This window comes from Oreochromis niloticus, linkage group LG1, assembly GCF_001858045.2.
Source record: "Oreochromis niloticus isolate F11D_XX linkage group LG1, O_niloticus_UMD_NMBU, whole genome shotgun sequence".
Lineage (NCBI taxonomy): Eukaryota > Metazoa > Chordata > Actinopteri > Cichliformes > Cichlidae > Oreochromis > Oreochromis niloticus.
The window spans coordinates 11,691,892-11,714,059 of record NC_031965.2 but is presented as its reverse complement, the minus strand read 5'-3'; the positions used below and the strand labels follow the sequence as shown (position 1 = coordinate 11,714,059).

General features: G+C 39.0%; 1 protein-coding gene across 1 annotated transcript in view; it reads right to left on the bottom strand.

The window, feature by feature from the left end:
• glceb (glucuronic acid epimerase b) overlaps positions 1-21,035 on the bottom strand; it is a 55,104-nt gene extending 34,069 nt beyond the window's left edge. Inside the window, exon 1 of the mRNA XM_003456741.5 lies at positions 20,831-21,035. The gene's annotated coding sequence lies outside the window, so the exon portion shown is untranslated. The remainder of the gene's footprint in view (positions 1-20,830) is intronic.
• Positions 21,036-22,168: the final 1,133 nt, after the last annotated feature.

Genomic DNA, 22,168 nt, shown 5'->3' with positions numbered 1-22,168 from the left:
TACATACTGACCCATTCAATCGACCTTTCCTAAGCAAGGGGCTGACACCTTGCATATGAATCACGGACATCAACTTTATGGCTGTCTCCTGTGAATACATTTTGAACATTAGCCTGAGGATATTTCTTTTATGATGGTTTGACTGAGAATGATATTAGGCCATTAATTACTCAAGTCGCTACTCATTTGCTGGCGCCACCACACATGCAGCCATCTATCATGACTTGTGAGGGTGAAAAAGAAAAAAAGAAAGAGAGAGAGAGCGAGATGGAGACCCATCTGTTGGGCATTCATAAATACATTCATTTTCTTTGGGGAGTCAATGGCTGGCCAAACATTGAATGATCGCACCACGGATGCCACCATGGAGCCAGCTATCATTGACCATCTGATGCCCAGAGCAATATCCAAGAATTCTGCGTCTGCAAAGTGAAGCGCTCAATTAGCTGAGATTTCTGCTTGCAGAGCTGGAGAGCGAACTGATTAAATGCGATTGCTTATCATACAAATAATCTACTCCATTCTGCCCACATATACACACACACACACACACACTCGCACACAAGTCTGAAGTATTCTGATGCACAGTTTAATAAATAAATAAAATCAACATGAGCTGATGCCAAGGTCACTGGATAAAAATAGTCTGCATAGTATAATCTAAATGAATTGCTTGGTGGACGCATCTATATCCCAAAACTAAATAATAGTCTGAACCACTCTGCAATACATGTTTACAAAGAAATACTCCAGATGATTTAATCTGTGGTTGGACTGGAGTCAAAAGCTTCTCTTTTTAGGCAAATTTACACAATAACCTGTTATATACAAAACACTCCTTGAAAAGATAACTCAGAAAAATAGGACTGTGCACATCCTTATATGGTCTGCTATAACAGAAGAGAATGATTTTACTTAGAGCTGCTGTTACTTTTAAAAAATAAATAAATAACTAAATCTGCACAGAGCAAACCTCAACAAAAAAAGACAAAAATCTTTACTTGAAGGGCTTTTCTATACAATCCTGGAGGCCCATGCTAGCCACCCGTGTTAGCCACATTCTCCCAAAGCACCAGTCCCATGCCAACATCTCCCAACTCTCAAAACATTAGGCTAATTTTCATACTGGATTTAGTGAACAAAGAGGGTTTCAGAAGGCCTTCGTCACATGCTGAGAGATGCGTTGTGGTTGTCACAAGTGTTTAGGGATATAGATAGTAAAATCTGATGTTATTTAGTGCTGCTTTGCATACATTTATGGGCTGTGTCACTCCCTTTTTTGTGCTTGTAAAGAAATGCAGCTTTGTTGCACCAGCTTACTCCCAGATTGGGTGCAGCTGTTCTCCACTGTTTGCTCTCTCCCTTTTCTCATGCAGAAACAATTTTCCATTTGTGAATCCCCCCCTAAAAAAAATCTCCATACTTCTAGATTTCCCCTGGAGCATCATGAGGTACTTACCCTTTAAATACACCTACACTCTGAGATGCTTTTTGCATTCAGTCGTGGGAATGTCAGTGTCAGAGTGACACAGTTAAAGGTTGAGGCAACAAGAACAGGCAGACTCTGGGGAGGCAGGTGGAGTCACTGCGCAAGCCATACAAAACAGATACTTGGAAAACTCTCTGAGAGCCACTCCTGCTTTGCGTTCCAACTCTAAACTGAAGAAAACAGGATGAGAGGATAAGTCTCAGAGTGGGAGGCAGCAAAAAGCAAGCTTGCAATAGGAAGCCAAGATGAAAGTAAATAAGAGTTAGGAAGTTTTTAGAAGCACAGCAAATACCCTTGCTGCCTGTCAGGACTGTAGTGAACCCCGTTTTTCATGCTAGCAGGCAAACACTGGTTATAGTAAGAGCGGACCATTAGATGCCAGCGATATGTTAGGGAATGAGAGCGTAAACATACACAAACAAAGTTAAGCAGCAGCAATCAACACGGCTCAGGGACCTTATTATCTCAGTATCTAGCACAACTGAACTGTTATGGTGTCCACGAGAGGTCACTGCAGATAGCGCTGCTCACTTAGAATCGACATATTCAGATTTATCTTGATTTGAGGAAAAAAATGAGCAAGATTGCAGCTAACAACACCTTCCAGTTATTAAATTATCCAGATCTAAATAGGGAGAGAGATGACAGACAGATGCACCTACAATGCCATAGCGGACAGCCATAGTTAGCATGCAGGCTGTAGTTGTAGGATGGCAAAGCTCTTACTTACAGTCTTCAGGTCATTTTACAGACTCTTTGTAGATTTCTGATATGTAGTATAAAGACAAATCACATGAGAACATTCCCTTCTGGGCTCTGTGCATCTGACGAACAGCTCTGAACTTGTTCGCAGCACAGACACCTCGGTGTGAGCTCTGTAAAAGAGGAGGGCTGTGCCCCAGCTGCCTTTCACATGAAGACAAGACTTGCATCTTCAGAACCTTGTTAGTTCTCTGAAAAGGCCACCGACTAGTTTGGAATATTAAGCAGCTCGTGCTGTCGGAAATCAAAAGGATTTTGGGAGAGAGTGGGAAGTTTCAAAAAGGCTTTGATGGTATATATCGCTCAATCTCCAGAAGATATGACAGGATGAAAAAATAAAGACAGGAGAACAAAGAGCCTCTTGGGGAGGAGGGAGGCAGAGGTTATTCTTCTCCTCTCTCTGTTCTGAATATGCATATATCATTATTCCTCAATCAGAGCGTCTTGCTCTTAAAATGTCAAGACTTCTGACTGAAAAGACGAGAAAGCGAGAGACGGAAATAGAAACTAAAAATGGGGAAATGGGACACCAAATGTTTCAGGTCATCAGACACACTCAAGTAATATAGTCTCACTTTAAGGAATATACAAATGCAGAGCAAAGTTAAATAATTCATAAATCTAAGGCCTGGTAGCACAGTTTGTTTAAAAATAATTAAAATAATGAAATGATTACTAGATGCCTGAATAATTAGAGAAACAGTTACATCTTTCTAAAAATCTTTAAAGACACGAATGTGCACAGCATGCTTCTTGGTGCGCTCTAAGACAAATATGTTGATTTAATAACAGCACCCTGTTGCATTGAGAGAATTGCCATCGCTTTGGGAGGAGATTAGATTAAGCATAATAACACGTCTCCTGCAATATGCCTTTCCTTCAGTCACAGTAAAAATAGGTTGTTGCCAATATAAAGGGCTTTCTTTCAGGGATATATGGAAAATCTCACTTTTAAATTTGAAGGGAACAAAGTTGTTTGAGACCCAAAAAGAGAGTTAAGACGGTCAAGTCTGTGGGATTTAATATGTAAAGCACATTGGCTCACACAGCTAAAGAATTTGACAGAAATGTCAAGAGACTGCAACAAGGTTGAACATGTGTGGCAATGAAGAAAAAAGCTGTTCAGAGGCAAAGTAAAAGCCCTGAGGTGATTTTTAAAAAATGTCTCTTTCGAGCTGACCTTGACTTTACCGTATCCTGCAGGTTTACCTTTAACTGGCCTTACCAAGCAAATTATTACTCCTGTCAAGGCTGCAGTGTCCTGCCAATCTTCTGCTTTCTCTGCCTTGAATGCAATTGCTCGTGGATATTTCTGCTCAATTTTCTTCTGCCGCTTTCAGGCAATTTAAATCTCTTTTAGTTCATTCGCACATGATATATGTGCCTATAGTGGTCCAGAAATATTCAAACTCAATAAGGGAGATTGTAATTCTGTTGGTTTTTAATTATGGGGATTAAGGCACGCAGTGTTCGAGCTTTACAGATTGCACAGTAAGGCCATGCCAGTTCTGTTGACACTGTTCAGAAGTCTTTCATGTTGTAACTCAGTTTGTAACCCAGAATGTCCATGTGCGTGGCTATAACACTTCTGTCATGGTCCAAATGTCTACTGGAAGCATTTCAGAAGCAGAGTATCTGCAGTGTCTCCGCAATGTCTCCTTCTCTCACTGTGTATTTTAACACCAAGACAAGTTATGTATAAACACATGAAATGTATGATGACATTATTTTTAATTTAATTGCGAATGAGAGACATGAGCCAAACTGGTATATGTGCAAGTTAGATTGAGATTCATTAAAATGATCAAGGCGTGTGTATGCCTGTTTTTGCTTTTTCAAACTCAGTCATGATAACTGGCTGAATGTGTGTGGGGGCATCTGAGAACACTCAGGTTTACATAAAAGGAAAAACCAAATGTACTAATTGTGGGACATTGGCGAGGTTCTTTGACAATTCCAGAGCAGCTGTCATTACATATGAATGTGGTTATTTATAGCGCTGTTGCATACCATTTCATCCCATTAGATATATGCACACAATGAAATCATTCCCTCCTCCATGTACAACAGAAGTCTTCCGCAACACAATCTAGGAATACAACCAAACTTTGCACTTCTTCCTCTCAGAAGGCTCCAAAAATCTCCACCATATTTTATAGACTTAAAATAAACCCACACTGCTTGTGCAGTTACATCTGGGAGAGAAAGCTGTTGACTTTGTGTCTGCAGAGTTATATAAAAGCATGTTAATCAAACATGGTTTTGATGATAATTAAAATGTCAAAAGGTGATATTAACCACCCGGCATAAACAAGGAATTTTACCATGGTGGAAACCGAAAGCTGTTCCATTTGTAACTACTGCCATTATTATCCACTAACCCTTTAGCACTGAATTGAAGCAAAATGAACATTAATGCAATACCACAAATCTTAGTTCTTACCCCCTGAAGAAAAATGATGACTAGTAAGTGTTTAAAATCTTACAGTGTTGCAAAACTGCAGGCGAACTCGTAAAGAGGGTAATCAGGGGAGTTTTTGACTTCTAACAGCGCTCTACAGCTGCTTTTCTGAATGGTTCACTGTTTGTCTGTCTTGTATATGTGCACACAGTAAAGAGAGACAAGGTTGCAGATAATGACACACAAAAAACGAATAAAAACAAAAAAACTACACAAATTATATGTCCAAAAACGTCCATTAAACAACCCTTAGTCAAGAAACTGTCTATTTATGATCATCCATACATGCAGTATCAATTAATTACACCATCACACACAAACAAGGCTGTTCCCTGGGTAGTACTATCAGTGTCCCTTATAGATAAGATCCATACAGTCACTTGAAGATATGACGTTGAAAGAGCCAGGCTCCATCACATTCGTCACTGCTAACAGGGCTGTCAGAGCTGAGCTGAATAGCAAATATGCTAGTCAGGCATGGGGACAGATATAAAGTAGACAGAGGCAGCAGAGAAGCAGGAGAGGAGACATGTCTGTACTGTAATGGTAAAGCCAAGCCTGTTTATGCAGCTGCACTTCTTCATGTGTAAGAGATGCAGTAAGTTCACTCATCTTTCTCCATCCGGCTTTCCTACATTTGTGCAGTATTCATAATGAGATGCCACAATATTGAAGAAAACAAAAAGACAACAACGGGAGTCAGTAAACTTCTATGCAAATAACAATTCACAAGTCTCTAAGCTTGACACTGATACTCACTAGTATAAAAGCACAAACAGGTATTCAATGTCTTTGGAAGAAAACTGATAAGAGTTTTAACGAATCATTACGAATGACAGAATTTTAATTTTATTATTATGAGCATCCACAAACATAAAGGACATATTTATGGAACATAATCTTTACAAGTCGATCTTATTGTGTTTCCACTAAAACGTGGTCAAAACACCAATAATCTCAAGTCTTCACGGAGTCTCGATCTCCCTCTAACGTGCACTAGCCAGCACTGATTTGCAGCGTTCATCTGGGACTCTGTTACCACAAGCAGGTTAGGTGAACTGCAGCAAACGAGAGGCCCCAGAACGGCCCCACTCCTGGGGAGTAAAAACAAACTATGCAGAAAGGCCAACAGATTTAAAACTTCTCGCTGTGAGGCAACAGTGCTCACCACTCAGCTATTGTGCTGCCCCGTTGTGTGTTAAATGCCTTCCTAATTTTGTGGTAATAATTGGGGGAGAAAAAAAAAAAAAAAAAAAAAAAACTGCCTGTACATGACTAGTTAGCCCAAGCTTAAATCCTTTTTGGCCTGCCAGTTTGAGCAGAAGCTCATTAGTGCAGAGGCTGCTGAAATTAGAAAAAAAATGTCCTGCTCATTTGTATGTGGGAAAATAGCTACAGAAAGTAAATTAGGAAGCCTAAAGCTTTGGTCTGTGCACCAGTGTACAAAGCACCTGGCTCTATCATGGTTCCTGGACATGCTGCCACATGTTATTCCAGCGCTTTCCGATATTCACTTGTCAGCGTACATACATGCATACAATTGCAGAAAGCTGGAATACATGTTTCGTGTTTTTTAAGTGAAGAATTTGTGACTGGCATTTCAAATAAAAAACATTAATGGCATTCCATTTAACTGCTTTAGTTCTCATATCAAAAATATCTTCAATGACTGCTCACATTTAAAAACACAGTAAAATCGGTAGTTCAGTAGTTTGTAATTTGACTAATTGGGGGTCTTATGATTTTAAGTACTGAGTCTTGATCTGAAGCATTTGGCTGCTACCTGCTACCATGTGTTCAGACATGAGGCTCCAAAAGAGCCATGAAAATATGAAACAAGTGCTGATGAAGCAGGTCCAGCAGCTGCAACTAAATTCTTCTGAGACGTCTTCTGAGCTTAGTATGTCCAGCCAATCCAATAAAGACTTAACAGGTCTCTCGGCCCAAGGTCGCACTTCCTACCCTAAAAGAAGGAAAACTTCATTTGCAGGCCTAATCAAGCGTGAACGTCACAGGGGCATAGCGAAGGAAGGTCACGGAAGGCTAATTTTGCTCGGGGAAGATGAGACAGCTTTCGAGTCTCCCAGTTTTGCAATATTGGAGGGTGTCGAGTTGTAAAGATGGCTATTAAAACAATTAACTAAGACATTCTTTATCCACATTGGGTAGTTAGAGTGGATAGCTCTTATGAGAGTGAATGCAAAATGGTAGCCCAGGGAAATTTCACTACTCAAGCTTCATGCGCTGAGCCCTTCAATTATCGAGCTGGATGGAAAAGAACTTCTCACAAATACAACTGTAGCCTTAAATTATTCTTGCCCCTGCTTTGATAAGAGCCAGTGTAATGCTACACAGACTTTTGCTTGTTACTACAAGAGACAGCGCAAGAACCTGACTGTGAGGTCATTCACTCCGTCCATAAAAATCCTTTAAAAAAGAAGAATAAATAACTCGAGCATATTAAACTACTTAACCACTTTCATTATTAAAAAATAAAATGCTAATATATTTTGTTTACTATGACACAAGTCAGGCAGGAAACATTTGGCATTTTTGCTTGAAAAATGTCTCAAACTTGTTGCAGTTTTCTGCGCATAAATAGCAGACCTTAAGAAGTCAAGTATGTTCAACTCTCAATATCAATCAAATACTAACACAAACAACACTTCCTGCAGATGCTTCTTGAGCAAGAGCCAAGTGAATTACTGCTTTATGTGTTGCCAATTATTATTCAAGCAATTTTCCTCAAGCTTGTGCATTTCTTTTATAACAAAATAAGGTAAAAGAATGGTCTATTCAAACTCTGTATGACTGAGTGCACAATTAACACAACCAAGTTATAAAGAAAGGGGATTTTGAAAAGCACACACACACACTGCCCTGGCACAAATACCACCAACCCAGCGCAGCCTCGACAAACATGCTGTTTGTGCAGCTTGTGCCAAGTTATTTTTGCTCTGTTTGGTTTTTTTAACCTCTGTTTCATTACAATTATTTGAACAAGTGAATGGCTGTAGTGAGTAAAAGTGAAGTGAGAAGCATTTGGCCTGTTAGTATAACACAAAAGGCATTGTTAACTTTTACTGCACAAAAGAAACGCTGAGAGACAACACAGTGGCATCGCTATTCAATGCCACTGGAAAGGCACTTGGAGTAAGGCAAGAGACAAGAACAATACTACATTACTAGTTTAAATGTGTGATTAACTCATGACTATAAAAAAGTGGTGGGCAGTGGGTTGTTTGGTTTGAGTACTGATGAAAGATGGGACAGAAGGCGAAGGCACAAGCACACCACACAGGATCATGAGCCAGCCAACCAGAGCAACTCGCTCCCTGTAGAGTGTTACAATTCCTTGGAAAGCCTGGTTGAACCCACCAGCTTTTAATCCGATCTGCATCTATAATGCTAAATTAGTGTTAGACAGATTTTTTAAGACTTGTTTTACCTAAAGTTCAAAAGTAAAGTGCAGAAGACGATAGGACTGTGTCCCTTTTTCAGGCCCACTTTCTTTAGCTCTGCATGGTGGTACTTGGTGGGACGGAGGGATATAGCAGAAAGTGCCCAAGGGAGGGTTATGGCTCCAAAGAATGCAAACATAAGCTGTCTGCATGTTGCCTTTGAAGCAGGCTATGGTTGGCTGTACTGTGGAGGTCACAGGGCAAAGCAACAGCGGTGTCCCACAGAGAGACTGGGCCCACCCAACCCCCCTCAACCCACTGTTAAAACGAACAAAGAGCAAAGGTTACAAAAACATAAACATGAATGCTGAAGACTCACAGGAACTGTCATTGTGAAAGTGCAAGCAATTAAAAACAAAACAGTTTAACATAATTTACAGAATTTGCAACAAGCCGTTACACCAAAAAACTAGCACGCCCAAATGGCTTGCCTTTTCTAACATGGTTCAACAAACTCATCTCAGAGCACTGACCCAGAGGGACAGAGAGCACCAAGTGGCTTCACTGCTCAAGTGTAACTATGGCAAAGCAGTAAAAGGATGAATCTCAGTGCTGTCAGGTGGAACGCTGAGACCAGTCCCTGGCACTTCCGCAACAGTAAACTATGACGGGTAGGGGTCCACTGTGGAGTCTGCCGAGTCTCTTGGCCTGATCACTGCAAGAATTTGTGACTGATTGCTTAATCTGACTGTGCTGATCTGAAAATTGGAGATTATTACATACAATCATATAATCAGGGGGGCTTTCTTTCAACTTTATTGCACTGAATACCCAAACATGAACTGCACAAAAGACACAAATGATCCTCCACCTTCCAGCGTGCAATCATCAGTCAGCCACTTATCAGAGGATTGGATCCCAGTGACGAGGGTAGATTTTACACGTTAGGGATTTGAGTTTTCGGAAGTGTCAACCATGCATCCAGCACAGAGAAGACCTTTGTCTGTTAGCCCATTATTAAACACTGTGGGAAAACCCAGCTTTGCCTGCATTGGAAACAAAAATCCCAGCGGGAGATAGTAGCTAGAGCAGCAGGAAAGACCCTTTTAGACATGTGCTCCTTGCCATTATTCTGACTGCATATAAACCTCAGCTTTAAAGCCTTTTCTATGAAAGTAATGATGGTGTGCTTACTACACAGTTCTTACACACTTTAACAGCACAGTTTCATGACTATTCTTTAACTTTGTCACAGCATGCAAGATTTCCAGACAACACATTCTGAAGTATCTGTATGAGTGTGAAAAATTTTAAAAAGTACACATCCAAATTTGCTAACACATTGTTGCACAGCTAAAGCTTTAACATGCATTTCAATGTGAAAACTAGGTTTGTTAACCCTGAGATGAGGTAAGCTCATCTCTAGATCTTCTGGGCTGTTCTCTGTTGAATAAATGTCAGCAAATAAAATGACTCTCTTCTCCCTTTTCAGGATAGAAATCATGGTCCGCATTCATGATACACATTTATATTTCTAGCTCCTTAGATTAAAATAGAGCTCTTTATTTAATCCTGCTATCTTGGTGAATCCTGGTATTGCAGCTCCACTGAGCATGACTTTTTTCCTCCACTAACGCCATACAAGCTTAGGTCACAGTCATCATAGTAAGCTGACTAAACTGATTAAGGCTAAAATTATTATCATAATTTTGATCAATACTGAGATCATGATAATCAGTCACAATTGTGATTAACTGATTTTAAATAAAAAAAAATGTCTTTTTATTGCACTCACACAGAACTCTACTTTCACATTTGTACAAATCTTTGCATCAAAATAAAATATAATTAAAAAGAAAAACAAATTTAAATCAACAGGGCGCCACTTTCACCTTTACGCTATGTTACATTCCTGTAATTTCATCTTTATAAAATAATCTTTGCAGAGAAACAAGTTGCTTATTCACATGACCCAAGCGCATCTCCTAAAAGCAAAATGTAAATTCTTTCACTCCATTTATTGTGCACGAATGATGGATCTGAATAACACTGGCAGCAAAGTACTCAACAGCTATGACACCCCTGTCCGTTTCCTCTGCGTTGTTTTACATACAGCACAGGTTTTTCCACTCTGGAACAGAAACAGTACAAGGTGATGACCCCCTTTTGTCCAGTACGCTGACAGTCTTCCTGAAGCTCTTTAAGTTTAGTGAAAACACATCTTTGGCCAAATGAAATATGCCCATGTTGGTGATTTCAGTGCATCTTTGCGTGAGCTCAATGTGGATATGAAATGTTGGGACAATTCATGTTAGCAATCATTCCATTGTTTTTCTTGGACTTCATGAATTAATTATATTACAGTTTGAAGTGTACAGTTTTTTTTGTGGATGAATGAGTTATTTATGCTTCTTTGCAGCAAGGACACAGCACTACAGCACTCTTTGCATATGATTTACTCCTGGTTAACATACCTTGTGCTAAGTCTAATGCATTTCCAAACAACAGATCCAATGTCAAGGGACAATCTGTTCACCTTGTGCTGTGCCAGACATATGAATTTTGTTTCATAAATGTGTCTTTTATTGTAATGTTACTCTTCCAGAGAAGTCCGTGGAACTTAAAGCTGCATGATGCAAGGAACAGCTAAGTATGGATATGCAGACACGCTGTCAGGTGCGGACCACTTGATTTCCTTTTGCCTTGTGTTCGACTGGTGGAGCCTGTATTTTTAGTATTGCATGATCATGTTCATTTAACTGTGGGAAACCAAAACCATGACCAAGGTTAAAATGTGATTAACTGTGCAGGCCCAACATAACCTATAGTACTGGTAATTAGCTACCTTTAGTGACCAAAGTAACTGCAATTTATTTCTGTTTCTGGACACGGCACCTGATGGCAGATGGCAAGAAAACACAGCTAGTGATGAAGATGAGAGTCAGTCTGTGCAGAGCAGCAGTATGGGAAAGGCTCCTTGATCATGGCTAGCTGGCCATATTTGAAATGTCAAACCTTTTTACTTCCACAATTTACCAATCCTCTGTCCTGGAATCAATCCATACCCCATGAAGCCAGACATTTTTAAATCTGTATTTCCTTGGTCCACATCTCCTTAAACTGCAGGCTACAACTCACGTTGGAGTCTGACACACAAGACTACTTAACGTCAAGAGACACAATTAATCTCCACAAAAAGTTAAATGACTAGTATAAAAATATATAATCACTTATACTACTTAAATGCAAATTTCCATGACTTTTTCAGCAATTTATGTTTTTTGAAACAACTATAGTCTGAGTCAAAACTCCATGCAGTTACCTTAACAGACAGACATGTAGATCACAACTACACAAGGCTCATATGTTAGTGGGTGGCTGTGGCTCAGTATTTAAAGGGGGTCATACACTAATCAGGAAGGTCAGTGGTTCGAGCCCCAGCAACTGCTGCAAATATATCCAATGGTGTGTGGGTAGAACCTGTATGCACAGAATAAAGTGCTATGTGAATGGGTGAATGTGGCTTGAGATGTGAAGTGCTTTGAATGGTCAATAAACACCACAGAAGCATGCTATAAATACTTACATTTTTTAAGTTGCTAAGCTTAACAGACAGAACTGTTCTGGAGACAAGTTATCTCACCAACTCAGTGTTTAATTTGCAAAAAAGAAAAAAAAAAGCACTGCACAAACACTGATTTTACTGGCAATTATAGAGAATTAAATGTTCAAAGTGTGGCTGCACTTCACTAGATGTCATGCTGACAATGATAGTTGCCATAAGCATAAGAAGTCCTTTATACATGTGGCAAATATTCCCCCATCTGCGCTGGCTTTCCCCATCACTTGTGTTTCTGACGGAAACCATGAGAAACGTGTAAGAATGACTCATCACACTGACTGTTGCTTTAATCAAGGCAAAAAAAAAAATAAAAAAATAAAAAAATACAATGACTTGCCATGCTGTAGGGAGGACTTGTGCAGAAGTCTGAAATCAACTGTTGCTCAGACAGCAGAGATTTTTGAAGAAATGCCACACAACCAGCTCTAAACAGTCAGGTTGATGACTGTTATACAGTTAAACACCTAAATATTACATGGATGTGTGGTCTGAGCGAGCTGCATGTTTGATGGAAAAATATCACCTTAACACCACACATGCTACAAAGAACTAAATTATTGCTGTTAAGCAGAGCAAGGAATTTTAACAGAGTTTTTCCAGACATCTTGAGTTTTATTTTGCTTACACTATTTTGCACAGAGAAACAAAATTTCACAAAAACCAAAAACTACCAGAGTCCAACTCATAAGCTGATGCTAACAGTCATTCGCGTATCCTTGTTGCTGGATAACAGCCTGCAGTCATCTATTATAGTTTTCAACAAGTCCTACACACGTTTCCTGAGCATTTGCTGCCCATTCAAATCTCTAGCTCCTCCGGATTCGATGGTCTGGCATGAACCTTGGTCTTTAGTTCACCTCAAAGATTTTTAATGGGATTCAAATAAGGGTTTTGACAGTCTAGTCAATAACATTTCCTTTGGTCTTCTTGAGGTAGTTCTTGACCAGGGCTGACACATGTTTGGGGTTTACGTCGTGTTGGAAGACAAAGTAACAACACAGACCCAGTTTTGTTACTATTTGTGGTTTTCTTTCAAAATCTCACATATCCTTCTTTATTCATTCATTCCTTTCACCTTGTTGAGATTCCCAGTTCCAGATGCACTGAAGCGCCTCCATATCATAATACTCCCTCCACCATGTTTCACTTTGGGGTCGATGTTCTTTGGATAGTGCACCGCTCCCTTTTTTTTTTTCCTTCAAACATAAGCAGCCTTTCTTTTGGAAAACAGTTCTAGTGGCATCTCATCTGACCAAAGGATGAGCTTCCAGTATGCATAATCCTTCTCCAGGTTGCCCTGAGTATACTTAATTCAGGGTTGAAGGTGTCTCTTCTTGCAGAAGTGGAGTTTTTCTTGGTATGCAACCTCACAGTACATTCCTTTCTAGGATTTTTAGTAACCGTCTTCTTTGAGACTACAACTCCTGGTTGCCGAAGTCTTTCACTCAAGTCTTGGCAGTTGTTCTGGTCTCTTTAGACACATCTCTCATTAGTTTTCTCTCCAGAGTATCTGAAATCATTCCTTTCATACCTCAGCCAGGCTTGTTCTGTACTGTGTGGCTTAATTTGAATTTTTTGACGACACTTCTATCTCTCCAGTTCTTGACATTTTGAAATGATGTGATAACTTTGTATATCTATCTCCTGCTTCATGAGCATCAACAATTGTTTTTTCTCAAGTCTAAACTGATTTCTTTTGTTTCCGCCATGATGCCTTCACAAGTGACAGCTCAAGTTTTTTACTGTGTGTAAATTGAAAGATAATCCACAGTTTTAGTTTTAACTTGATATTGTGTGCAAAGACTAATAAATTATGCTTTGCATTAAAAAAAAAAAAAAAAAATCTGCGCTCTGTTAAAATACATAAATGAATTTGACAGAAACTTGAAATTTTGTACTAGCCAGCTGTGTGGAGATGAAGAAAAAGCTGCCTGGACCTTTGAATCCAGCCGTCTTTCCTCACTCACCACACCGGCACATATCACATGCATGTTTCTCTAGAGTGACTGCCTGGAAATGCCCACCGTCGCGGCTGTTTTTGAACAATATCTAATCTCCACAACCCTCCCCCTTCTGTATGACTCACAACTATAAACACTTGATTTTCAATGAGGCTGGACCACATGTCCTAATAACAAGTTCTGGGAGATATTACCCAGCTTTTAGATCTCTTCTGCTGCAGTCTTTTGTAGAGATAGACGTGCTTGGACTTGAACTAGTAAAATAACGGGGAATGATATTTATTCACAAACAACAGCAAAATACAAACAGCAGGTAGATCAAACACAAGTAGTCTCAGATTGGTCTCAATTTTAAGCATAATGATGACTCCATTAGTGCTGGGCGATATGATAACATATATACCGTGTGGACGATAGAAAAGTGTCTATCGTGCCATTTGTCTTCTATCGTTTCTATTGTTTCTAACCCTAATTTTATAAATTATTACATAAAATATATCATTAACCCTTTACAACCGGTCGGAACAGGCACACTCCGTTTGCCTAACTATTTTTAAATCCCTGTAGAACTGGAACCACTTAAGGTAGCGCAATAATTTTTTTTGCATATGAAACCGTAGGAGTTGTACTTACATCTTATTCCATTAGCTTGCCCTAGGTCACGGTTTCCTTCCACATATAGCTTTGCAAAAATTGCATAAAAAGCACTTCCAGCAACAAAAACAATATTCCAGACTTGCAGCAACAAAAAAGATAATATTCCAGAAACACGCTTTGCCGATCCGATCAGCTGTTCATAAAACTTCCTACTTTGGAATATAAGTCAGCGCGAACTATCGCATCTCCGCCATTACCTGTCCGAAACCGGAAGTGACGTCATTTTCGCGCAAAATGTAGTTTTTTACCTTCAAAGCCTATGTTGGTGTTTTTAAAAGTCATGTTTGACTTTATGCTTTTCTGTATCGTTTCTGGGATGCTTAGGAGTCAAATTACACTGTTGGAAATAGTTTATTTTGATGCACATGCTGTTTTTTTGCAAATTTGCATTATAATATTTATTTTCATTTTTCCTATAGTACATAAAAATTAGTGTATCTCAAAAATAAAACTATGAAGACACTCAAAATAAATTTCTCGTGGTTGGAAACTATTTTGTGCAACTTTTTTGTATTTACAGTTTTGAGGGATAAGCCTCTTAAATTTCTCTAACTAGAAATGTATGTAAAAAAAAAACAATAACGATTTTCAATTTTTTTGTAGTTTATTGCACTTTTTTGCAATTTATGTAGTTACTATGGACTTAATGCATACATATTATTAAAATTTGGGCTGTAACGGTTGTATTGATGTATAGCAACTTGTAATGCTCCCACAAATGGCACTACAGCATGTAAAATGTAAAGATAAGCTCTGGCTCTATTTTGTCTTGCATAAAGTTAAAAGTATAAAAAAATGATATTTTTCGCAAAGAAACTCCGTCTTGTGGTTTTGCGACATGGTGCTGCTTTACATGCACCCGGATTTGCGACATGCTTTACGGTAACTCAAAACAAAGACTGCACCCTCTCCACTCGCTGTTTACAGACTGCATACTTTCCAGATGACCACGGGTCAGGTGGTATATCGTGATATATATCATTATCGTGATATAAAATAATTCATATCGTGATAAATATTTTTTCCATATCGCCCAGCACTAGACTGCATCATAGATATCTGTTTTCCACTTTACTCCCTCTCTGTGAAAGCCCTACCACAAAAAAAAACAAAACAAAAAAAAAACAATGACAAATGAGTAGATTTCAGTATAAAACATTGTTATCATTTAACAGCTTTCTACACTTTTCTACTTCAGCCACAAGGACACTTGACAGTTCCAGGCAGTGTGGTGAAATGTGCTGATTAAGGGCACTCATCAGAAAAGAGACCGAAATGGCTGTGGAAGGACAGACGTCAACAATAAATCAAAGCACAATGACATAAAATTGCAGGGTACCGAATTCAGCAGATAGCCCTAGACGGGACACTGTGTTTAATATTTACTGGAGACAATGGACTAAATGGAGGAATGTGGGTTCAACAAAGAGTTCAGAAAGAATTTGTTGCAAGTGCAGTAGATTAGCATATGAACAACAGCTCTGGTGTTCTGTGGGCTGGGTGAGCAGGCTCTGTCAGAGGACACCAGAAACTGGAGAAAACGCGAACATGCTAAGAGATCAGAGGGTGCATGCATATCTGAATATTTTAGTGGAAAAGTGGAAAAAACACAATCATGCTGAAGGAGTAACTTATGAGAAGGTGCATTTTGCATCACATCAAGAAATGGCTATAATGCATCTAAGACAGCCAGGTAAAGCTGTCTGATCAACACAAGTGACTGAGGGATTATTTTGAAAGTGCTTCATGGATTTTATTGCTCTTTGTTTGGATCGAAAATGATTAAATTGCAAATTTCATTCACAGTGATCACATATTTGTACAAATATTAGTATATACCATCTTCTGTCTTCTATAGGATTTTATTTTTTTAAATCAGCTCTCTGTTCTGATTGGCTGACTGTAATCAGCACACTGCCAGTTTCTGCCAGCATTACTGCAATCTGCCACAGCTCAAAAATAGTATGAATTCACGCTCCACGGAATATGGTTTTATTTCTTTAACCATGTAGGCACATTTCTATACACCCTCGCTGGCTTTTAAACAACAATATATAAACTACTTCTTTTCTATTAATTGGCACCAATTCACATTTGTTTGTTTGCTTACTCCCACCAGCTGGCTGGCACAGACTGAGGCACCGGTAACGTTTAAGCAGCTTTAGTCACTAAATTAGTTTTCACGCATATGCAGCAGCCCTGACGTTTTCCAGATATCACCCAGCGGTGTACATAAGAACGCAAATGTCTCAACCAGTCAGACTGGACACTAAACACACTTTTAACCCTGCCAGCTTCTGATTACAGAGTGTGTGTAACGGAGCCTAATAGTGCAGCCATGTGTCCAAAAACTTCACAGTGAATCAGTGGGATTCATGTGTTGTACATCCTCGATGCCCAACCCAAAAACCACCGTAATCCAAATGCTCAATTTCCATTCATGAGATTTTGTCTGAGAATAATCTCTTGACAGTACCCAAAATTCATGTGGAAAAACTGCCTTTGTAGTAAACATCTATAATTCTGAATAAGCAAGCTTTAATTTGTGTTGAAAAATGTACCAACACTAATACTTTACTTTATGTAAAATCAGAGCACCAAGTGGAACCGCGTAGCCCCCAAGCTTTAGAAGAGGATGAATGCCAATTGCCAAAGTTGACAGAATAGCTACGACAATGAGGTGATAAAGTTTCTGGATAACTGCACAACGTATTTCAGTTTAAGTCTGAACTACAACTTTACATTTTCAGGGGCTTCCACTGCATCTGTGTCATGTCAACATTTTCAATGCCAGAACTGAAAGTGCACTCAAATCAACAACAACATAAAGGGTAAATTTTTACTATGATGAATTTCCTGCTTCTGCAAATGCTTTTAAAGGGATTTCCAGAATCTCATTTTTATATGGCGTCCACAGTTTACATTTACTGACTGAAAAAAAACAAAGATAAGTCCACTATGTAGAAATTTCAACAAAGTATGAAATTCAAAGATTTTTACCCATATAAAATGGGTAAAGGCATTCATCACTGAACATGAGCTGCAAATACGGCTGTGCGATATGACAAAATATATCGGATGACAAAATTAAAACATCTATCGTTTGTGCCAAACAGAAGGACCAGTCAAATCGAGGAACTTCCTCCTAAACGAGCAGCTACCTGTAGCATGGACATGGTTTGATTATGAAAACTCTGGCACGGACCAGAAAACTTTACTATGCAAATTATGCCGCAAACCGGTCCCCACCTCAGACGCAAACACGACAAACCTCTTCTACCACCTACACAACAATCACGTGAAAGAGTATGGACAGAGTTTATGGATGAGAAGCAAAAAAGAGCCATCAGGTGCTCAAAATAAACCTTACACTCAAACGTTAGAACGAGCTTTTCCCTCCAGCACGCCGTGTAATAGGGACTCTCAAAGAAAATGGCGGCCATTACAACTTATATCTAAAATATAAGAAAAAAATTAACTCCAGTTACACAACACCCAGCTGAAAACACTTCACACAAGTCTAGTTGCCTGGAATTCACAGAATTCACAGAAAATGATTTTGTGATATATATCGTTATCAGTATGAGAAATGTCTTATATCGGGATATGAGATTATGGTCCTATCACGCAGCCCTAGTTGCAAATCTATCGTGTAAAAAAGAAAAATCGTGCCACACAAATGTCTTCTGATGTGTTCACAACCTCAAACAAACAAACAACGCTTATGGGAATGAACATAGTGTAGGGGCCATCGATCTAAATGTAAATCAGGTTGTATGCCATAAGTCTGATTTACATTTAGATAAGTGGATTTTAATTTCCTTTAGAGAAAAATCCTCATTTTCACACAAATGAATCGATACACAGTATGACTGCCTGCTAGATCAATAAGACTAAAGCTAGAGCCATAAATCAGCTAGGAAGATATACTGACAGGATTTAGTTTAGGAATGATAGTATTGCTGTGTACAACGGAGAATATACAACAGGGTGCAAAGTATACAAGAGTTACCTTCACTTTCAGAGGAATAACCACAGGTGACCAGCAATAACAGAGTTTTAAACAGCTATCTACTCCTGCTCCAACAATTACAAAAAAATGTACAAATCAATATGCATTTTTATTAATTACTGAAGACAGTAGGTCTCACTTCCCTTAATATTCATTCTTAATGGATGTGCCATCAGCTCCTATTATTTGTGCTAGGATTCACTTTAAACTGCTTGATTCACTTTAAACTGTCAAACACACATGAGCTAAAACATTATGACATCTCACAGGTGAAGAGAATAATTCTGATTATTTCAACGCAATAGCGCATGTCAAGGTCTGTAACATACTAGGCATTAAGTGATCAATTAATCCAGTACGCCTTGAGGGGTACAACCAGTAACAACTGAGAAGAACCTCCCGGCAGTAGTTCACGGAAGGATAAATAACCTACACAGTCTGAACCGCTGCAGTTCTCTCTCTAATACTTAAAAACAATGTCCTGCTGTCTCATCACCAAATGCCAAATGATGATTTCAAAGATCTTACACTTAGTCTACGCCTAGGTAGGTCAAACTGCTTTGGCAACACAGGACTGACCATGATCATATTTGGAGTGTTGGTTCATAATTCTGCACAGTGACCCGGGAGCAGAGAGCAGTACGGCATGAACGAAACACACCTGACAACTGCTGTTTCATTTAAGACTTTTGCAGAAACATCCTTTTTTGAACTTACATATTATATAAGTCTACTAAAGATCAGTCCCTATTCTAACACTTAGAGTGCAGAAAACTGTTCAAAAGTGGAGTAGACTGGTATTGGCTGGCTCTTTCTCGGCATCATATCAAACAGAAAGGAAGAGACACACCCAAAGTGGGAAGAGATTTTTAGTAGGAGATCCTGAATACTGGCACGCACTTGCATAAACACATGCAGTACACCATGTAGGCAGAGTCTGCACACCATTTAAAGAGGCAGCTGGTGCATATGCCAGATTCCATGCTCAGTTCAACAGGCGTATGCGCCTTTTTTGACCGTATAATGCAAACACAACAGACTAAGTCTTAATGCTAAGTAACAATGCAACTACCATTTAACAAATAAATGCATCTTAAAATTTACTTATTTAAAAATTTTCCTGAACAACCAGACATTTATTACAGGAATAATTGTTCCTCTGGGCAATCACAAAAAACATTAAAAGACAAAAACAAAATATAAAAGATTCTCCTTCAGTCCCCCTCATCATTCCGGGCTACATGACTAGCACGTCAAGGAGAAAAACAGGCACACCCAGGATCTTACATATAACACGGTCACTGCTATAATATAGCTTATTTTATGTTATTGTGTCTGGTTTTACAATGAATGTGTACTTTGTAGAGCCTGACCAAACCTATGAATTTGGTGACAATGATCTCAAAATCAGCACAGATAAAATTAATGCCCATATAGAAATGTTTTAAGAGTTAAATTTTAAAACTGTGGCCAAATAATCTGCAGAACTTTTTCCTTTCCTCCGACAGCTTTGTCTGGCTCGTAACTTTTCTTGCCTGGAGTAAACACATTTGTAAGAGTATGTAGAAAAACCAACAAGATGGACATATCAGTTCCCTAAAATCACCCCATGCCATTTAAAGAAGATCCATAACAAACGCGCACTGTTAACAGCTGTTTAGTTACCACAGCAGAGAGCTCAGGCTGTTTAAGTTCAATCTCTGATTATTCTCTACTCCTCAAAAGCCTTTTTACACATAGCTGGTTTTTTATCTTTAGTGTACAACAAACTCACAGCTAGAGGCATGTGTGGAGTAAAATCATCTCTGTAGAGAAGGTTGTGCACAAAAAGATACCTTCTTTTTAACCTTAAGAGGTACTAGCATTAAAAGTCGCTATTCTGTTGCAAAGACTTATGGGTTTAAAATTATTCAAGGTACTATAAACCAAGAGCAGAACTGTCGCTTTAAGTATCAATGCCTGCAGGTTAGCTAACCGGTGAACAAGTTTGTCAGTTTCATTCACAAAAAGCTTGCCATGGCTCCCTCGCCTCGCCAACTCATCACCGCCTCATCGACAGGACAGTGACCCAGAACTATTATCACTGTGTTGAGTTGGCAAGCGAATTAGCCAGCTAGGTAGTGAGCCAGCCAAGCCACTTTATACTAAGCAGATGTATCGTTAGCATACAAGCTAACAGGGATATGCATTCCAGAGACAGAGTCGACAGTGGGCTTTGAAGTTGCTGCTTCCCCCCCTCTGGTTCCGTTAACACACGCCGACCAGCTGGAGGCTTTCTTCATGACTTATCGACAAAGTGCTTTACGAGGATAACTTAAAATGTGACAGAAGAGGACGCGAAGATTGGTGGGGGGGTTAAATGTTGCTTTGCTGGTGTAAAACTCAACTGTGAAAATATCAGCTAGCCCTGCATATGAGTGTCTGGACAGCGGGAGCCAACAGGACGATAAGGGTAGCAACCTTACCTGGAGGATGAAAGGTGTCGTGCAAAGTCGGAGTTTGGCCAGACACGTCAGTAGCTTCTTTTCGCTTTGTCGGTCAGTTTAAAAGACTCCTGCTTTACCTTTGGCTGGATCACGGTCAACGAAAGATACTGCCTGACTCTGCTGCCTCCCAGCCACAACAGCGACTGAATACAGTTCAGCGTCTGCTTCTCACTGGGAAGAATCTTTGGCATCGCGAGATAGGGCGAGAACTCGGGGATGTCTACGGACCAATCACAGTAGCCGGCTGGAGCGAAGCGTTTGTTTTTGTTAGGGTTTGTGTGAAAGTCTGAGAGACAGTCTGCTTCTCTATAAAATAAAATAAAATAAAATAAAATAAAATAAAATAAAATAAAATTAGCATTTTTATTTTTCTAAAGTTAATATACCTTTTAACTAACTTGAAACCCATTTTACATATTATTATTATTATTATTATCATCATCATCATCATCATCATCATCATCATTATTATTATTATTATTATTATTATTATTATTATTGATGCAACTAACATTAGGCAAATCATTTTTTAAAAACTACCTGAAATAAAATACTAAAACATGAACATAAGTGACCAAGTGATTATTATTATTAAGTCAACACTGCATTAATCAAAAGCCTAACTGCTACAATCTGCACGTACCTCTGCCTCAAGAAAAATGTGTAGAACTGCATCAGTTGATAGCTAAAACAGCCTCAGGTTGCCTATTAAGTGTGTGCGATGCAGAGAAAGGACACAAGAATTATAAAGCAACTGTTCGACATATTGTAAATGACGGAGGCAGAATGCACTGCAGTATTTTTGACTAGAATGAGGAAACACTGATGAACTTCTCAGATGTGTTACATTAGATGAGATTATTTAAGTTTTCTTAGACCTCTAATATCTTTTACAAGAGACTGCATGAGGGTATTTCAGTAAAGCATTAAAATAAATGAGAAATCCAGTCCTTTTCACTATATGCTGATCCCATGTCTTATGAAGTACAACGTGAGAAAGAATAAAAGAAGATGATATCATCATAGGCAAAAAGAACCCAGAGTGCAGCACATGCATGATGCAAGACTGCACCACTCTCTGATGGGGGGAAAAAAAACATCTGAGCATTCTCACATTTTCTCTGTGAGTGTCGCATATCCCCGCAGTTAACTTAACGGGCACTAATGCAGTCTCAGTAGCTTTAGCTGTCCTAGTTGTGGATGCTCATTAAAATCAGGTATAGATTCACCAGTCCACTGGTGCTTAATAGTTTAGTGGACTCAGAGGGATCCAGATTTCTTTTATTTTAAATTCTTCCTATTTTTTTAAATTTACTT